Source organism: Lissotriton helveticus, chromosome 8 (assembly GCF_964261635.1).
Source record: "Lissotriton helveticus chromosome 8, aLisHel1.1, whole genome shotgun sequence".
NCBI lineage: Eukaryota > Metazoa > Chordata > Amphibia > Caudata > Salamandridae > Lissotriton > Lissotriton helveticus.
Genome location: NC_136069.1, coordinates 1,382,897,509 through 1,382,913,400, shown reverse-complemented (window position 1 = coordinate 1,382,913,400; position 15,892 = coordinate 1,382,897,509). Strand labels below are relative to the sequence as shown.

At 43.9% G+C, this 15,892-nt stretch overlaps 1 protein-coding gene across 1 annotated transcript in view; it reads right to left on the bottom strand.

Moving 5' to 3' along the window:
- ROBO1 (roundabout guidance receptor 1) overlaps window positions 1–14,782 on the bottom strand; it is a 1,545,337-nt gene extending 1,530,555 nt beyond the window's left edge. The window contains exon 1 of the mRNA XM_078658344.1: window positions 14,506–14,782. The gene's annotated coding sequence lies outside the window, so the exon portion shown is untranslated. The remainder of the gene's footprint in view (window positions 1–14,505) is intronic.
- Window positions 14,783–15,892: the final 1,110 nt, after the last annotated feature.

Here is a 15,892-nt window from a genome sequence, read left to right as displayed (position 1 = left end):
GTAAAATTACGAGATGAAACATTGCATTTACGAAAAGAGAAAGAGTTAGCTAGAAAAAATAACATTGTAGAAATAGCTGCTTCTCAGACAAAGGTAGTAGATGCTTCAGTAGATGTGAATAAACCTAGTAGTAGTGAAGCTGTTATGAAACCAATGCGTGAAGCAGCACCTTTGTATGTTCCCCCAAAGGGAACAGGAACCGATGAGGATAAAACCTAAGATAATGCAAAGGGGTATTTTATTTAGAATTGGGTCTATACCCCTTGGAGTAGAGAAGATGTTATGCTTTGCCTCATCCGCAGAAAAATCCGGACGCTTTTTATGAAGAAGTGGAAGGAGCTATTAGCTTCTGCACTATGACCCTACCAGATATTAATATGTTTTTTGGACTTATTTGCCCGATGATATGTGGAGATCAATTCAGAAGGTTGACAATATTGCAGCTTATGGTGATACTTGAGTGCATTTAGAGGAAATAGATGTGGCCTGCTCAGAAACCGCAATAAGTGATATTAGATCTTCCCAAAGTAATTGTAACTAAGTTGAATACTCTCATATCCCTAAGAAAATAGATTGGACCACGTTAGCATCCTGTAAACAGAAAAAGGATGAGTTAGTTTCTGATTTATTTTCAAGATTTGAAGAGACATTCTATGATTTTAGTGGTCAGTCATTGGCCAATGATAAGAGTAAGCATTTGTTTGTTGATAAATTTGTCGCTAACATGTTGCTTGAAATAGCTAGTCGCCTAAAGGCCAGCAAGAGTTCATGGACTACGTCTTCCCCAGTCTCCCTTTTGACTATGGCCCAGTATTATGAGCATCAGGAATTGGAAGCAAAAGGCAGGGAGGATAAGAAGGTTAAGGAGTTAAAGACGAATGTTGTGTTGGCTCAAGTATATGGTCCACTATTTAGGGGACGTGGAAGAGGCGGACGTGCAATGTATACACCTGGGGTGCCTCCTCTCCCTTGAGCAAATTTGTCTCCTGATCAGTGTGCTTATTGTAAAGAGACTGGACATTGGCGTTCTGAGTGCCCTCTTTTGCAAAGTCAGCAGTACCACCGGGGAAGGGGTAGTGTGAGAAGACACCCAGGGAATTCAGGAAATAGAGCAGGCACAGGAGCTCGCTCCAGATTTGAAGCAGTTGAACAAGGACCAAATGACTTTAGGACTTTTGATGGACGAAATCAATATCAAATGTCTGATTTTTCTGCTGATGCTCTTGCAGATTCCTACTATGCATAGGGATGCCTAGGATGGGGTAAGGGACCGGTTGAGGTGCCAGTAGATCAAATGGGTCCCTATGTTGATGCAAGCGTCTTGGGATCTACTGATCGGTATCTGGTTGACACAGGGGCTGCCTGTAGTACTCTGTCTAAACTTGGTTCCTGGGGCTTTCCTGTCCGGCACAATCATAACCTCTATAGGATTCAATGGGACACCAACACCTAGCCCACTTTCACAGTCACTTGAATTCAGACTTGACAAATTCATTGCAGCATGTCCATTTTTTGCTTTCCCCTACCACACCTGACCATAATGTGGGTATCAATATGCTTAGATATTTTCATGCCATATTACGTTGTTCTCCGGAGGGTGTGTGTTATTTTAAATAACAATTATTCAATGGTTGAGAGATCCTGTCTTATCAATGAGGATGCCGCTCTGGTGTCCTTACCTAGTGTGAATAAGGAACACTGTTATTGTTCCTATTTCTTGCCTCTCATCATTACAAAGTATCTAGAAAGAAATTACAATTTTTTAGACAGAAGGTTACCTATTTAGGTCACCTCCTGCCTAAGGGGGGACATGCACTCTAACCAGTCTGCATTCAGATCATTTTAGACACTCCTGTACTCCGCACTCAGAAGGATGTCTGTGCACTGATTGACTTTACCTTTCTTTGTAGGCAGTGGATCCCTAGGTGTTCACACATTATTAAACCTTTGTTGGCCCTTTTTGACTAGACACTCCGATGCCTTTCCCATGGACTACTAAATGTCAGAATGCTTTTCAACAGTTATGCCATGGTCTTCGTTCTGCACCAGTATTAGGAAGTCCAGACTACACTAAGGATGCCTTCGGCGTGGTACATAGCTTTGCCCAACTTTGGAAAGAAAGAGGCTTTTTCACTTCTCATGGGACACAAATAGTGCTTTGGGAATTAATACATAATCTCCTTACTGCCTTGACATATCCTAAGAAAGTGGTAATTGTTAAGTGTAGTGCACACAAGAAAGGTACTGACAAAATAGGACCAGGCAATGTCTTTGCAGACTACACAGCTCATGAGACTGCAATTCAACGAAGTACCACATCTATGTATATAGTTACATTGCAGGCTGAACATTGGCATGATACCAGGAAAGAGGTCCTGGACATGCAACAATCTGCCTCTGTTGATGAATTAGGCCAATGGTCCAAGGAGGGAGCATTGGACAATGAGGGTTGTTAAGGGAATAAAGAAATTACAAAATGGATGTCACCCACAGCCTATTTACACCCTATGATTCACATGACACATGGGCCAGCACATGTTGGTGCATCCTCAATAGCAAAGTAACGTATGCAAGTTTGGGATCATCCAGAGATTGTCTGTACAGCTAAGAAATTAGTCCAGTCCTGTCTGATTTGTCTCCAGTATAATCCTGAAAAGTGAACGCAACTTCCAATAGGAGGGTTTGCAACACCAACTGCACCTTTTGAAGTTCTGCAAATGGACAACGGACCACATTTCATTGGGCAAGTTGTTGAGTATCTCATGAAAGGGTTAGGAATTAAGCAGAAGTTTCATGCTGCTTTTCACCCACAATCAGCAGGGCTAGTAGAACGCTACAACTCTACCTTAAAATTAAAACTGGCCAAAATACAGGCTTCCGCATCTTTGAAATGGCCTGATGCCCTGCCCCTAGCACCACTTTCTATCAGATCAATACCACCTACACGATATGGCCTCACACCATATGAGGTGGTTTTTGGAAGGCCAATAAATATTTTGGGAATCCCTAAGCCTCGCCCTATACATGATGTACCCTATGTATTGATGAATGACTATTTTTCTCAGTTGACTGACAGTTTGTCTTCTATTTATCAAGAGGTTCGGGAGACTCTTCCAGACAGGTCGCAAGGTGAGGGCCACTGCTTGCACCCTGGTGACTTTGTCGTCCACAAAGTCCTTCCAGAGAACCCAGCTGCGTTGGCATGTCACTGCGACATCCTGGCTACAGAGAAAGGACAAGCTACGTCACCTGAAGGACCTGAGGAAGTCTTTCTGGACCACACGATCCCTGGTACATCTAGATATCTGCTTCGATCCAGGAAGAAAGACATTTCATCACAGAAAGAGACTGTTTGAGCACTGTCCTGGGTGGCTGAAGACTGATTACAAAGGGGGGTAGCCTTTTAGTGACTACTCGTCTCAACCTTAGTGAAGAAACCAACATCTGCTCAGGACCTTAGGGCACCATCTGTTTTATTGTTCAACAACGAGATGAACATGGCTAAGGAGAAGAAGCAAACTGCTGCAAGAGTCCATGATCAAAAGAGTATGTTCATTATTGGACTCACTTCGATTGTTGTTGTTATTGCTACAATAACATGGGTTGTAGAGGGAGTGGCTCCTGCTCGAAATAGCTGACTGCTACTACTCCTGTCCCCATTGAACACCATTACTTTACTCCTCCTTATCATGAACAGAAGCACAGAACGTCCTACCTCAACAACACTTTTATTCAGATGTTGCACCATACACACAATGCTACAAATGTTACTAACTGCTGGGTATGTGGAATGATGCCAGCACATCAGAAAAAGGGAGGAACGCCTTTTATTCCATTGCCGTTTTCACATAATGGCTCCTGCAGAGCCTAGTTTGCATTGTTGTGGGCTTCTGAAGTTGCCGACATTACTTGTGCTGATGTAGGAAGACTAAACTTTGAATTAAATAAAGTGTGTTACCCTGATGTGGAAAGAGTTCCACAAGCTAAAGGAACTGTATGGGAAATAGAGGAGTATCGTTGAGAAAATTCCTCTGCATGCTATGTTTTCCCCAACACTCGAACAAACAAGGGAAATGGGCCTCCTGTTATTGCTTTTACTAGAGCTCGAGGAGATCTCTGTGTGAGCAGTATTGGCAGAATACCTGTGGGAAAAAGTGACTGTACTATAATGTTGAACATTACTGGACTAAACAATAGTAGTTTTTGGTCATCACACAACATCTATTTCATTTGTGGAAGTAAAGGCTATTATCATCTACCTAAAGGCTGGTCTGGAAGCTGTTACGTGTCCTTTTTACTTCCACCTGTGTTTTTGGCACCTGCATCCTACCATAAAGGCTATAAACTGTATAATGACATTTCTAAGAGTTGATTTAAGAGGACAATAAACAATGATGAGGTGGATCAAACTGATACTGCACTGCAGCAGTATATTGACTTTAACTTGGGACTATTCTTCTTTGTTGGTGCGGCCTTAAACAACAGGAAGATCAGGCACTTCGCACGTTTTGTAGAGGCTGTAACCAGACAGCCATGGCACTTGGAAATATCACAGAAGAAAGATAAATTGCGAGAATTGTGGTGCTCCAAAACAGGATGGTCCTCGATGTCATCCGGGCCTACCGTGGCGGAGCATGTCGCATTATTGGGAGCAGCTGCTGCGTATACATCCCTTACCACGCCTCTTCTGTTCCTGATGCAATTTCCAAAATGCACAAAATAGCCACTGAAATCCATCAGGATTCAGGAACTTGGACTTTGACTGAATGGCCATAGACCATGTTTACTGTATGTGGCTGGAAATGACTGTCAGCTCTATGTATATTTGCTGCAATTCTTTTAATTTCTTGCCTCTGTATTCAATGTGGCCCATTTCTCAGTTCCCTTTGTATTTCTACCTGTACCTCGTGTATACCGACTAAACAAAATGCTCAGAATGTAAATGCTCGCACTGAATTAATGCAGATAGATGTACACGATGTTTTCCGTACTCCCTCAAAAGTATAGGAAGAGGTCTTCAGCATATGCTAAAAGGGTCTGTGGAAATCGCAGATAATCTCTGTTAGCATAAGCTGAAACCATCTTGTTTGTGGCATCCATTTGGTCAGCTATGTAATTCTCCCATCATCTGCTCTCGTCTTTTTCCCTACCTGTGCTGCCTTTTTAGTTGACTTCCTGACTCCGCTAAAAGCAATATGCATGCTAAAGAGTTTGTAGCTGCTAGAACACCTGGTATCAGACTCAACTGTCAATCTCTTAGTGCTGCCATAAGCACTCCTGCTCCCCCTCCCACTTTGCTGACTAAGTGATTTCCCATCTGCCCATGTTTGACGTAAATATTCCTGTGTATGCTTGTACCTTCTATTTGTAAATAAATGCTTACCAGTGCAGAAAACTCTGTTTATAAACGCCATGGTCTGTGTATTCAAGCCCCTACCTTCTGGAACACTTGAGGGTGTTGTATGGACGTGGTCTCACTCATTAGTGAATAGACTTGTTATTTTGAAATTCAGCTGCAGTGTCAATCTCTATTTTGTTATTCTAAGGACCCGTGGACAGAAAAGGGTGAACCCTGCACGGGTGTGCCCCTAAAAAGATACATTTCCACAGTACTGTTCTTGTTGTGGGCCACTTTATTGTTGTCTATTCCTCGGTTGCTATGGTAAGTAAAAGGACCACACGCTTCCATCTCGCCTACAGATTTTAAGACCCAGAATTCCATCTAACTGACCCATCTCTCCATTCACAGCTTCCAGTTGAGGCTCATTCAGAGTTGGTCTTGCCATATGGTTGGTATCCGCATTTCTAAACGTCACAAGAGGCACCTTAACTTCATGCACCTATCACAAGGACTCACAACTCAGATAATTTTACTCTCTCGGAGACTGTTATCCCCCAGGGGATGGTAAAGGGTGGATCTTGTTATTGTCAATTCATATAGGAGTGGCAACGAATTCCTACAACTAGAAGTCGATGGTATGTACATGTATTTTGAAATTTACATGGTCCTCCCGCAACCAAGAATGCATCCTTGCAGGTTTGTGTATATTGTAGTTTACGTCTAGAACTTGCCATGTGATGCGATTACACTTGTGGGAATAAATATGAGGTTGCCTACAACAGTTCTAGCTGTAGCTTTTTCTTTTTTTTTTAGCTAAAATTAGGTCTTTCTTGTGCAGACATAGGATATCCCATTGTGTGAACGTAAGGTAAGCATGTGGATACACTTTGAATATGCTTCTTTTTCGAGGAAGCACTTTGTTGCGCTACTCCCCTTTGGCTACTGAATAAAAGAAGCTACTGTCACGAGATTACCACAGCCTGACCACTTGGAAACCACGGTCTATAATTCCATCATCTTTCCAGCATAGAAAAAGTACTAGCATGTTGCAGCAACATTTCCTCATAAATGCTGCATAATTTGCTTGATTACTTTCAAGCCAACCAAGTCTTTGCTGTTATAGCTGCAGTATCTTTGGACTGCAGCAAGACATGGGCGCATTCCTCACTGTGCTTAATTGGAACCAGTGGTTTTTGGTGCCGACACCCGCACTTAGGGCCCCATTACAATGAGTCCGCCCGCCACCGTAACAGAAAATGGAACCAACCGCCAGAGGTGCGGCGGTCCCACAAAGCCAATTAGGATGCACACACCACACTGGCGGGCGCATTCTGGCCTTTAACATTGTGGATGGTGCTGCTGGGTGCATCTCCATTTACAATGTTAAAAGTGCATGGTTTGCACTGCCATGCACAACGTGACAGGCACTGCGCGTGCCTGCCACCTTGTGTATGGCAAAGTGCAGTCCCTCATGCCCCCGGGGGCCCGTAAAGGGTCCCCAAAGCCATTTCCGCCGGCCTTTCCATGGCGGCATCACCGACGTGGAAAGGCCTTTCAATTTGCAGATCATAATATGGATGGCCCATATTATGCCCCAGATCCGCACTGTAGGCAATCGTAACGATTGCCTGCCAGCAGAAAAGTTGTGAACGGTCTTTCTGTCCGTCGCGGTACCTCCGCCATAACAATATGGCGGGGGTAAATCAGGTACAGAAGGCGGGCGGCTCGACCATAAAAGGCCCCTTAATTGCCAACACTGGGGCTTATGATAGACTGCTTCATGGTGGCGCTGTTTGTCTAATATAGAGACGAGAACAACAACAGTTGGCTATTACTGCAATATGCCTTAAAATGGTGATCACTTGCCTTCTAAGCCATTCCTACATCTTTGGGGGCCTAGAATAAAGGTTGCACTTGTAGGGTTTCATGTTTAGTTTTTGTGTTGGTTCTATCATAGGTGGGGCTGACAGGAGCTATGGGCTGGTGCTAGCTGCAGTGGTCTCCCGAAGAGGGCCACAGCACATATTTTTTCACAAATTAAGCACTGATTCCTTGGCTGTTTGTTTCCCTTAATGCGAAGCAGGAAAGCGAACAGATGCGTACAAATAATGGTAATAAAACAAACCACAAATGTGCAAATGAGACAGATCAAAGAGAAGTTATTTCATACCTTTGAAGAGAGCAGAGTGTGGTTGCTTTATTAATCAAAATATAGACTTGTTAAGTATCTGTAAAGGATAAGCGTTGTGAAAGATTTGAAAGGTGGTCTATGGTTCAATGACAGTACAAATGAAAGTTGTGCGTCTTCTCCCTGCCTTTTCTAGTAAGACAATACTGCAAACAGTAGCTGATCATAAATCGTAAAAATTAAACCCTGACAATGTAGTGTTAAAGATAAAAATGGGTAAAAAGTGAGCCCTGCTACAAATTTGCTTTGCGATTTGGAAAACAAATTGTATTGATTTTCGATTGTAAGGGTGCAGAGAGGGTTCATCCCCTCAGGATGATGAGAAGCGCTTGATGATTTATTTTTAAATAACAAAAGAAAAACGTGCAGATGTGATCTGTATCCTCGGTGGTGGTGGGAGGGGGGGGGGCTCGTAAAAACCCTGCACCGCTGCAGATGTCTGTGAGAAAGAGCCTCTTGCACAGTGTTCTTGATCCCTGTGCCGCCAGAATTCTGAGATTAAAAAAAAACATAGGACATTCGTAAATTCCAACTGGACTAGTCAGTAAATAGGCGCAAAGGCACTGGCGTGTAAAGCCACAGCTCTAGCAAGATGAGCTGAAAAACCTTACTTTCAGGTCAGAGCAAATCAGATAAAAAATGAGCGGCCTCCCACCAGGGGCCGGCAGTGATGAGCCAATTGAGTTTGTGTCGCCATGGATGCCGGAATTGCTGAGTCTGGAAGACAGCGACACTCTCCTGATTGCAGTTTCACATTAAGTCCACAGTCTCAGCCTTGAACATCAATGTGCACTGGCACCGCCAACCATTTTCTAAAGGACTCACCCAGGATATAAAGCCTCATAATACATGTAGACAACGGGAATAGGAGGATCTGTGTTAAACATATCCACATTTTTGATTTACGACCTTCGTGGAGTAAAACCAATACAAATAGTGTGGAGTTAGAATGCACAGGGTAGACGTGAGAATGACAGGCGCTTATAAACTTTAGGAAGTGATTGGACATTTGTATTTTCAAACTCCTGGATCACAGGCATAAAACATACAACTTTTTGGGTTGATTTTGAAAAACTGGGACTGGGTGAAATATTGTTATAATGAACTACACGAGTAGCATTACAGAAGTAAACCTACCAACCCAACGACAACGATGGCAGAATTTACCACACCAGTACAAGCCTATTCAGGCAAAACATGTGTCTGTTCGGTTCAGACACTCAAAGAGAAAAAAACAGAGGAAGATGTAGCACAGAGATAGAGAAGCGTAGGCGTGCCAAGTTTCAGACAGTGGGGCTATGGTAGTAAAATCAAAATATCCATACATTTCGTTTCCTAACCACGTTCCACACATAAAGAAGCTACTACCATCAGGCAAGCCGATCAAGAGGTAAGCAGCCAGTATGAATTAATGTCTGAACAGAAGGGTAGGAATTAATTATTTTGCAAAACACAGATGGGAGTGAGCATTAAGTTCGTAAGCAAAAAAGCGAGGAGAAGTTATTGATATCACAAAAAAGTAAAAAAATATGAATCAATTGCACAAGTTCTCGGGACACAGACACCAGATGTATAAGAGAAGAGGTCAGGCAATGCTACACAATTGTGGCTAAGACCATCTATTTCAGAACTTAATGACGAGTTGAAAATATTTCCTAAACAATTTGGCATATCTTACTTCCAGCTGAATGATCTAGATGTCAGGATTGTATAAGCTATGGAGGTGTGAATATGCAAGGCCTTATGAATTGCTACACTGCGGAATTATTTTAAAAACAATAGGTAAATACTCAGAATCCATAGCTATATTTAGCTAAAAAGAACATCAAAGGGGTGATTGGGAGAAGGAGGAAGGTGGCCACGGATTGACAGTTGTCCGTCACTTGCTCTGTGCTGAGTCCTCCACTTTTCAGCACATGCTTTCCTGTCGCGCCATCCAAAATTAGCTAAACTCACCCATAGAAATAAGGGGGATGGGAGCACACTGCTTCACCTCCCAGCACAGTTCACCCCTTAGCAGTATGGTAAATACAGTTCATTTTAAATGCTTACTTGAGTTTTTGCTGGTGTTTCACCAAAGTTGGTGCAGGTTAGTGCTGTCAATCTCTAGACCACAGCTTTCCAAACTGTGTGGCGCGACACATTACTGTGTCGTGCCCCAGCCGTAGGTGTGTCGCGGGATGAGATGAGATGACTTCTGCCGGCAATCGGCAGAGTCGGGCTGCAGGGGCTCTTAGAAGGAGTGAAACAACAACAAAGCCCTATGAACATGCACAAGATCTTTAAAGACCTGTGAAGTGCTCGGGTGCGGCTGTGAGCAGTCCCGGGATGCCACACACGACGGGGGGGGGGGCGATTGAGTGGGGGCTGAAGCCCTGTGATCCAATAGGGGGGAGGGCATTGCATCATCTGCATTATTTGTCGATCCTGCTCTCTCTTTCCGTTTATTATAGTTCCTACAGGCAAGTTGAATTATAATTGTAATACAATTTATTATTATTAATGTGATTTTGTCCAACATTCCACCTTATCTTTTGAATATCCCCTCTCTCTGACTTTGCTTCTACGGTACCTATTTTCCTCCCCTCCCAACTATCGCCAGTGGGACTTTAAATCATCTTTAGCACTTCCTGCCAAATTCCTGTTGTAGTTTAGGGTTGACTAGTTTTGAGAACGCGGGGGTCATCCTGAGGCATTCTGTTGTAACTTTGCACCTCCTCAATAGCATCCTTCCTCCTGTGTTGTCTTTAGATATAAGGTTCACAATTAGTATTTTCAAATTGGCAACTTCTTCCATTAGTACATTTAGTCTCTGCACTAGCACTGCTATCAGCTGAGCTTTGTTAATATTTTGTGCCCTTTCAGCCAATGGTTTGTGCTCGCTAAGAGAACCGGGGTTTGTTTTTATTTGAGCTTGTTGGTTAATATGTTGTGGGCGCAAAATTTGGTTAGGGTTTTGGGATAAAAATGGAATGCTTCCATCATCTAACAATGTTGCAGAGGCTAGTGGTGAATACCTATTTGAACACATTATTTTCAGTGTACCCTCCTTGCACCTGACACTACAGTTTGAGCCCTCTACAGCTATTTGGTTTAATTCCTGTAACATTTCTGGGTCTTATGTTTACTATTCAATAGTGACTCGGCTTCTTCTATCAAGCCATCAATCTTTTCTAGAGTGCAATTCTCAGCTGCATTTTTCCTTATTGTTGGTGATTTCCCCTTTTCGGGGCCCTCTGTGGCTTTCTGCGTGTCCATTGTAGCAAAACTAGAGCTGAAATTTCAAAAACAATGAATACTTTCTTTCTTCTTTAAACATTCTGGCCCGTTTAAAACAACCTCAGTCATACATGGTTTGCCTACAACAGTCAAGATTTAGAGTTTTTCCCTGGCCTCACTGAATACAGAGGTTTTAGAATGGACTCGCACCAACCGACTGCACCGTGTTTTGGTTCCACATCTATTGCAGGTCTTAAGAAGCAGACAGAGTTCAGTTCATGACTACAAGCTGGACACTTTAATCATTGTCCGGCTCCGGCCATGGAAAACGGATGAGAAGTAAAGGAAGTAGGGCAGTGCTTAATTTGAGCAGGAGCTCTTCTAAGAAAGCAATTAAGTTGATAAATAATGGTAGAAAACATCCTTTACGCTTTACCATGCAGCTTTTGCCAAACTTTTTTTGTTGAGCAAACTAGAGCCAAAGGTATCAGAGCGCTTTACAAGAGCACCAGTTGTGTTACAGATGGACACTTGCATTTTTGTGTGTGGGGGGTTGTGTGTGTGTGGGGGGTTGTGTGGGTGTGTGTGTGGGGTGTGTGTGAGGGGTGTGTGTGTGGGGTGTGTGTGTGTGTGTGGGGGGGGGTGTGGGGTGGGGTATGTGTGTGTGGGGTGTGGGGCCTGAACCCACCATAGGTGGTTCGTGCTTGCTCGCTGCGCTTCCTCGCGTTACCGTGTCCCTGAAATGTTTTTCACAAAAAGGTGTGCCCCCAACATGAAAAGTTTGGAAAGCTGTGCTCTAGACACATGTTTCTGAATATTATCCTTCATCAGTAGAGATAAAAAAAAACATAGATATGTTGGGATTCGGTCTGCCCACCTTCCCATTTATCCTGCAGCCTTAAAGACACGTCAGCCTCTTACTCCCGTAACTCTCAGGAACTGTCACACCTGCTCTCCCCAGCACCTTGTTCCATGGTTGTGAGTAGCCTGGGTCTCTCTTCCCATTTTTTCATCATTCCCATGCTAGAGCAAGATAGAGAAAATGTGGTTGAGGGGGTAGGACAGTCTTTTCCCACCTCTCGACCTCTTATTTTTTCCTCCAGGTGGGACATCAATTTACAGGTCAAGAAATATTGACATTTGCACCATCTACCAATGGTCACTTGTGGGTGCTAGTGGGGGTATCCATGATAGCTTTTAACCACACATCACATAGCAATAGTATGGACATTTGGAATCTCCACCTTGTACCCATAGGCCGAAATGTCCCACGTTTCCTTATCTACACATGCATAGTTCAAGTTTGCTAAGCCCTACAAATAACTAAGAAAGGCAAACCAAATTGTGGGCAATTAAAAGGTTTGTGTGCAAATTAGAAACATTCAAATGGCGAATCTTTGTCTGAAACACAAACAACAATTAACCTATGAAAGGGAAAGTATTATCATGTTCTATCACTAGTAACAAATATTGTTTACAAGACATAGACTATGCATGCAGAATGTCACAATAACAGGTGCACTTCATAATGTTTGACCAATTACATGGATAAGGTGACGCATGGCTATGTTATGTATGTGTATGCCTGGAATGTCAGTGAATTAGGCACACAGATGTAAATGACATTCATGCGTAAGTGTAACTGCATAACTTGTGCATATGAAGATCTGTATGTGTATCTATGGATTGGACAATATTAGTATTCTTATCCACTTAGAAGTGGTTCTCTCTCATAATATATCAACAACATAGGTGTATTCACCATAATTATCAAAAGCTTCATTGTAAATCATGAACAGCTAGCCCTGTCAAACTGAGGCCTAAGCACATGTGGCAGTGCACCCACACACAGACACACACACACTTACACACAAAAAAACAAAGACACACTAACGCAAATACAGTTTTTATACAGAGTCCCCTCCTGCCATGATGAAGAAAAACTTTTCTCCGCCCAGACAAATCCAACGGAAGCTTGTTAAAAATCTGCCACACAGTGGTTGTTGACAGGGCTGCTGGAGTTTGCCCTGTGCCTTGTTTCCCGCGGCGTGGCCCGCTTTCTGGTCTTCACAGAGGAAGCCGGCTGTCCTGCGTGGGCCGCAGGATTGACAGAAGACATCCTTTCTTCCAAGTGCTGCATTGCACCGCTGCTCATTCAACAGGAAACCCCCGGCGGGGCCTTCCAACAAGCCGGCGTCAAACTTGGTGGGAGTTTAAATCCAACAGCATTACCATTTCAACCCCTACACCCCCGTGCCTGACGGATTTCCAATACAAGCAACGCTCTAAATTCCTCCGTGACTGAAACCAGCTGCTCCCGACGCGCAACTTCGTCCGAGCAAAATTAATAACCTCTCCCCACACAGACTAATGAATACAAGGAAAGATAAAACAACGCAGGGGCTATAATAACCAACTCCATTTCCCAAATGCAATTACTATTCATGGCTTTCTTGGCGCCTGGTATGCACGCTCTTTATCTTACAGTATATACATCTCCACACACCGCTAGGAATTACCAACACGTATGACCCAGCAATTGCTCGGGTCCGTGAACCACCTCGCCAGACGTCTTGGGGATTAGGCGAGCTCTGCCAACCTATTTTAAAGTTGTGTGTGTATATGACATAATGTGAGAGGCTTTCTGCGAGCCCACAGCATTCCAGTCACATTATCCGTCCTGCCTTTTTTGTCATTAAAAACAAAGCAGGGCCTCTTGCTCCCCTCAGAGGCAGCGAGTGTGCATCCGTGCATGGGCTTGTACATTGAGCTGAGGTGCGGCCGATGCCACTGTTTGCTGAATTGGATTATTCATGTGAAATTAAAAAGGGCTCCGCTTGCCGCTGCTGTGGATTGGCCCCTCGTGAGATGTGACCACAGAACCCCTCTCTGTCCTAACCTGCAAAGCCCAGCTTCTCCTGCGTGGACTCTTATCTCAGGACTGGAGGGACGTTGGTCTGAGGGGCTCAGAACGTCTTGTTGAGCACGTGAATACAGCCACAGTAGGCTGGAAACGTTCTGAAATTGTTATGACACGTCCCATTTGCCCTGTATAAACTGACTGTAACCCCTACGGATAACAATGCATTTGAAATATTGGTTCGTCGTCTCGGTGTTATAAAAAGTTTGGTTTCTTTGCAGCGTGTGTGTTCGCCTCTGCAAGGGGTGATGTACTCGAGTTATGCAAACTGGACTGAAATAGCACCGCCCCATCTACCCTTCCCCATAAAAAAACAACAACTTCCCATTAAACATTGCTCATCAGCATATAAATCAATGCATTCAAATCTAAAGCATGTCATTTCCACGCACTGTGTCTAATGCAACACTTCATTGTACTACACAGAACTGTGTTCATGTTTTTTTTTCTTCTAAGTTTCGAGATGCAAATAGCGCACGCATTTCAAAGCCACCTGCTTCGAGGCGCTGCATCAATTTATCCAACCTTCCAAAACCAGCATAGAACCAACCGCAACCCAAAACATACTTTGCCCTCAACAGCCACAATTCATTTACATAAATCTGATCTGCATAGCAAGCACAACAGAAATGGGTTATACAAGTTGAGTTTTCTTTTTAAGGACCGCTACACCAATTGTTTTCTGTCGCGGTGCGGATTATACACACATGCGTAAAAGTAGCGCTGCACAGCTCAACCCTTCAGACAAAATCTAGGCGGGCAGCCACGTCTAGCGCTGACAGGAATCGAGCGCGGGAAAGATGCTGCTGAGTGCAATTCATTTCTACGGGGACTTACCCTCCGAGATCCGATTGTTTTCAGATAAGTCCGAATTCCATGCCGCAGGCAGACTGTGCAACTTTCCTCTGCACCGCGAGACCTTTTGACTCCGGCAAAAGGACGCGCAGCCTTGGTCGAGATAGCGGGCTAAGCAGAGGGGATAAAGCAGGATTTCATCCCAATCTCAGGACCCTGTAAACCAAGTCCTTTCTCCAGAAGCGAACCCAGACCCGTTATCTGTATTACGGTTAACGCGGGGAGCAGACGGCACTGCATACAAATCGGTCCCTGTAGCTAGTTCTTGGTGGAGGCTGCGGGCGGCCGCTGGGTCCTACTGCTATCGGCCACGCGGAGAGCTGCGGAGCCGGGGGAAGCGAGACGCTTTTCTGCTACACCGCGTGCCTTATAATGGAACCGGGGATGTTATTTGAGGCAGTGCAAGAATTGGGTAGAAAACGCACGTTTCTACTTCACATGCCGAAAAATATGGTAGTGACCAACATTTTAAAAGAAGACCCCTCGAACAAAGCATCTGCATTCCGGTTACTATGGTGAACTGTAGCACAAGATGATCCCATGACATTTTTTGAAGATAAAATAGTTTCTTGACGAGTTTGCTCGTTATATCATGCCAATTAAAAATACCAGCGTATCCTCTGAAAAACAATACAGCCCCCAGAAGCAACATAATATTGAGATGCTACAATGACAATAAACACGCAGGGCGAATTAGGTTTGCATTGGCTTTGAAAATGGCTTTACGAATTGTTAAATTGGATTTTATAGAGAATACCAATTATACGTAAGTGGAGCTAATGAAGATCGTGTTTCTTTTGTACAGTCGTGTGATTGCGTGCAGGGATTCTAAAATACAGGAATGAATACATTTTCTACAAATGCTAGTCAGTTCGGGGAACAATATAATACACAGCGGTAGCTCACAAATCTTAATACGAAATAATCTGCAGGCCTGTGTGAGCAGAAAATGCTATGTGAAAGACACAATTGTTATGTTATGAACATCTGTAGAGAGCACCATCACCTTGGAGGCTATCAGGCAGATACGTGTAAGTGTAATCAAACCTAGGGCCTAGTGGGACTACTCCAAAAGCCAGGGGGCTAATTTACAAGCCCTGTGTGCTGCTGGAGTGTCTCTTTTTTTGACGCTCCGGTGGTGCAGAATGTAGACCCAAATCCACGAGGCCACGCAAAGTCACCCTGCGTGGTTTTTCATGGGCTCGAACATATGGTGTAAGGCAACGCAGCGCAAGTCGCTGCGTTGTCTCACACTGCGTTGGGGAGGCGCTCCATGGGCGTTGCAGTGGGTGTTTCCATGCAACGGCCATGGATTTTGAGACATTCCCAAATTTACAACATAGCGTAAATCTGAAATGCATCAAAACAG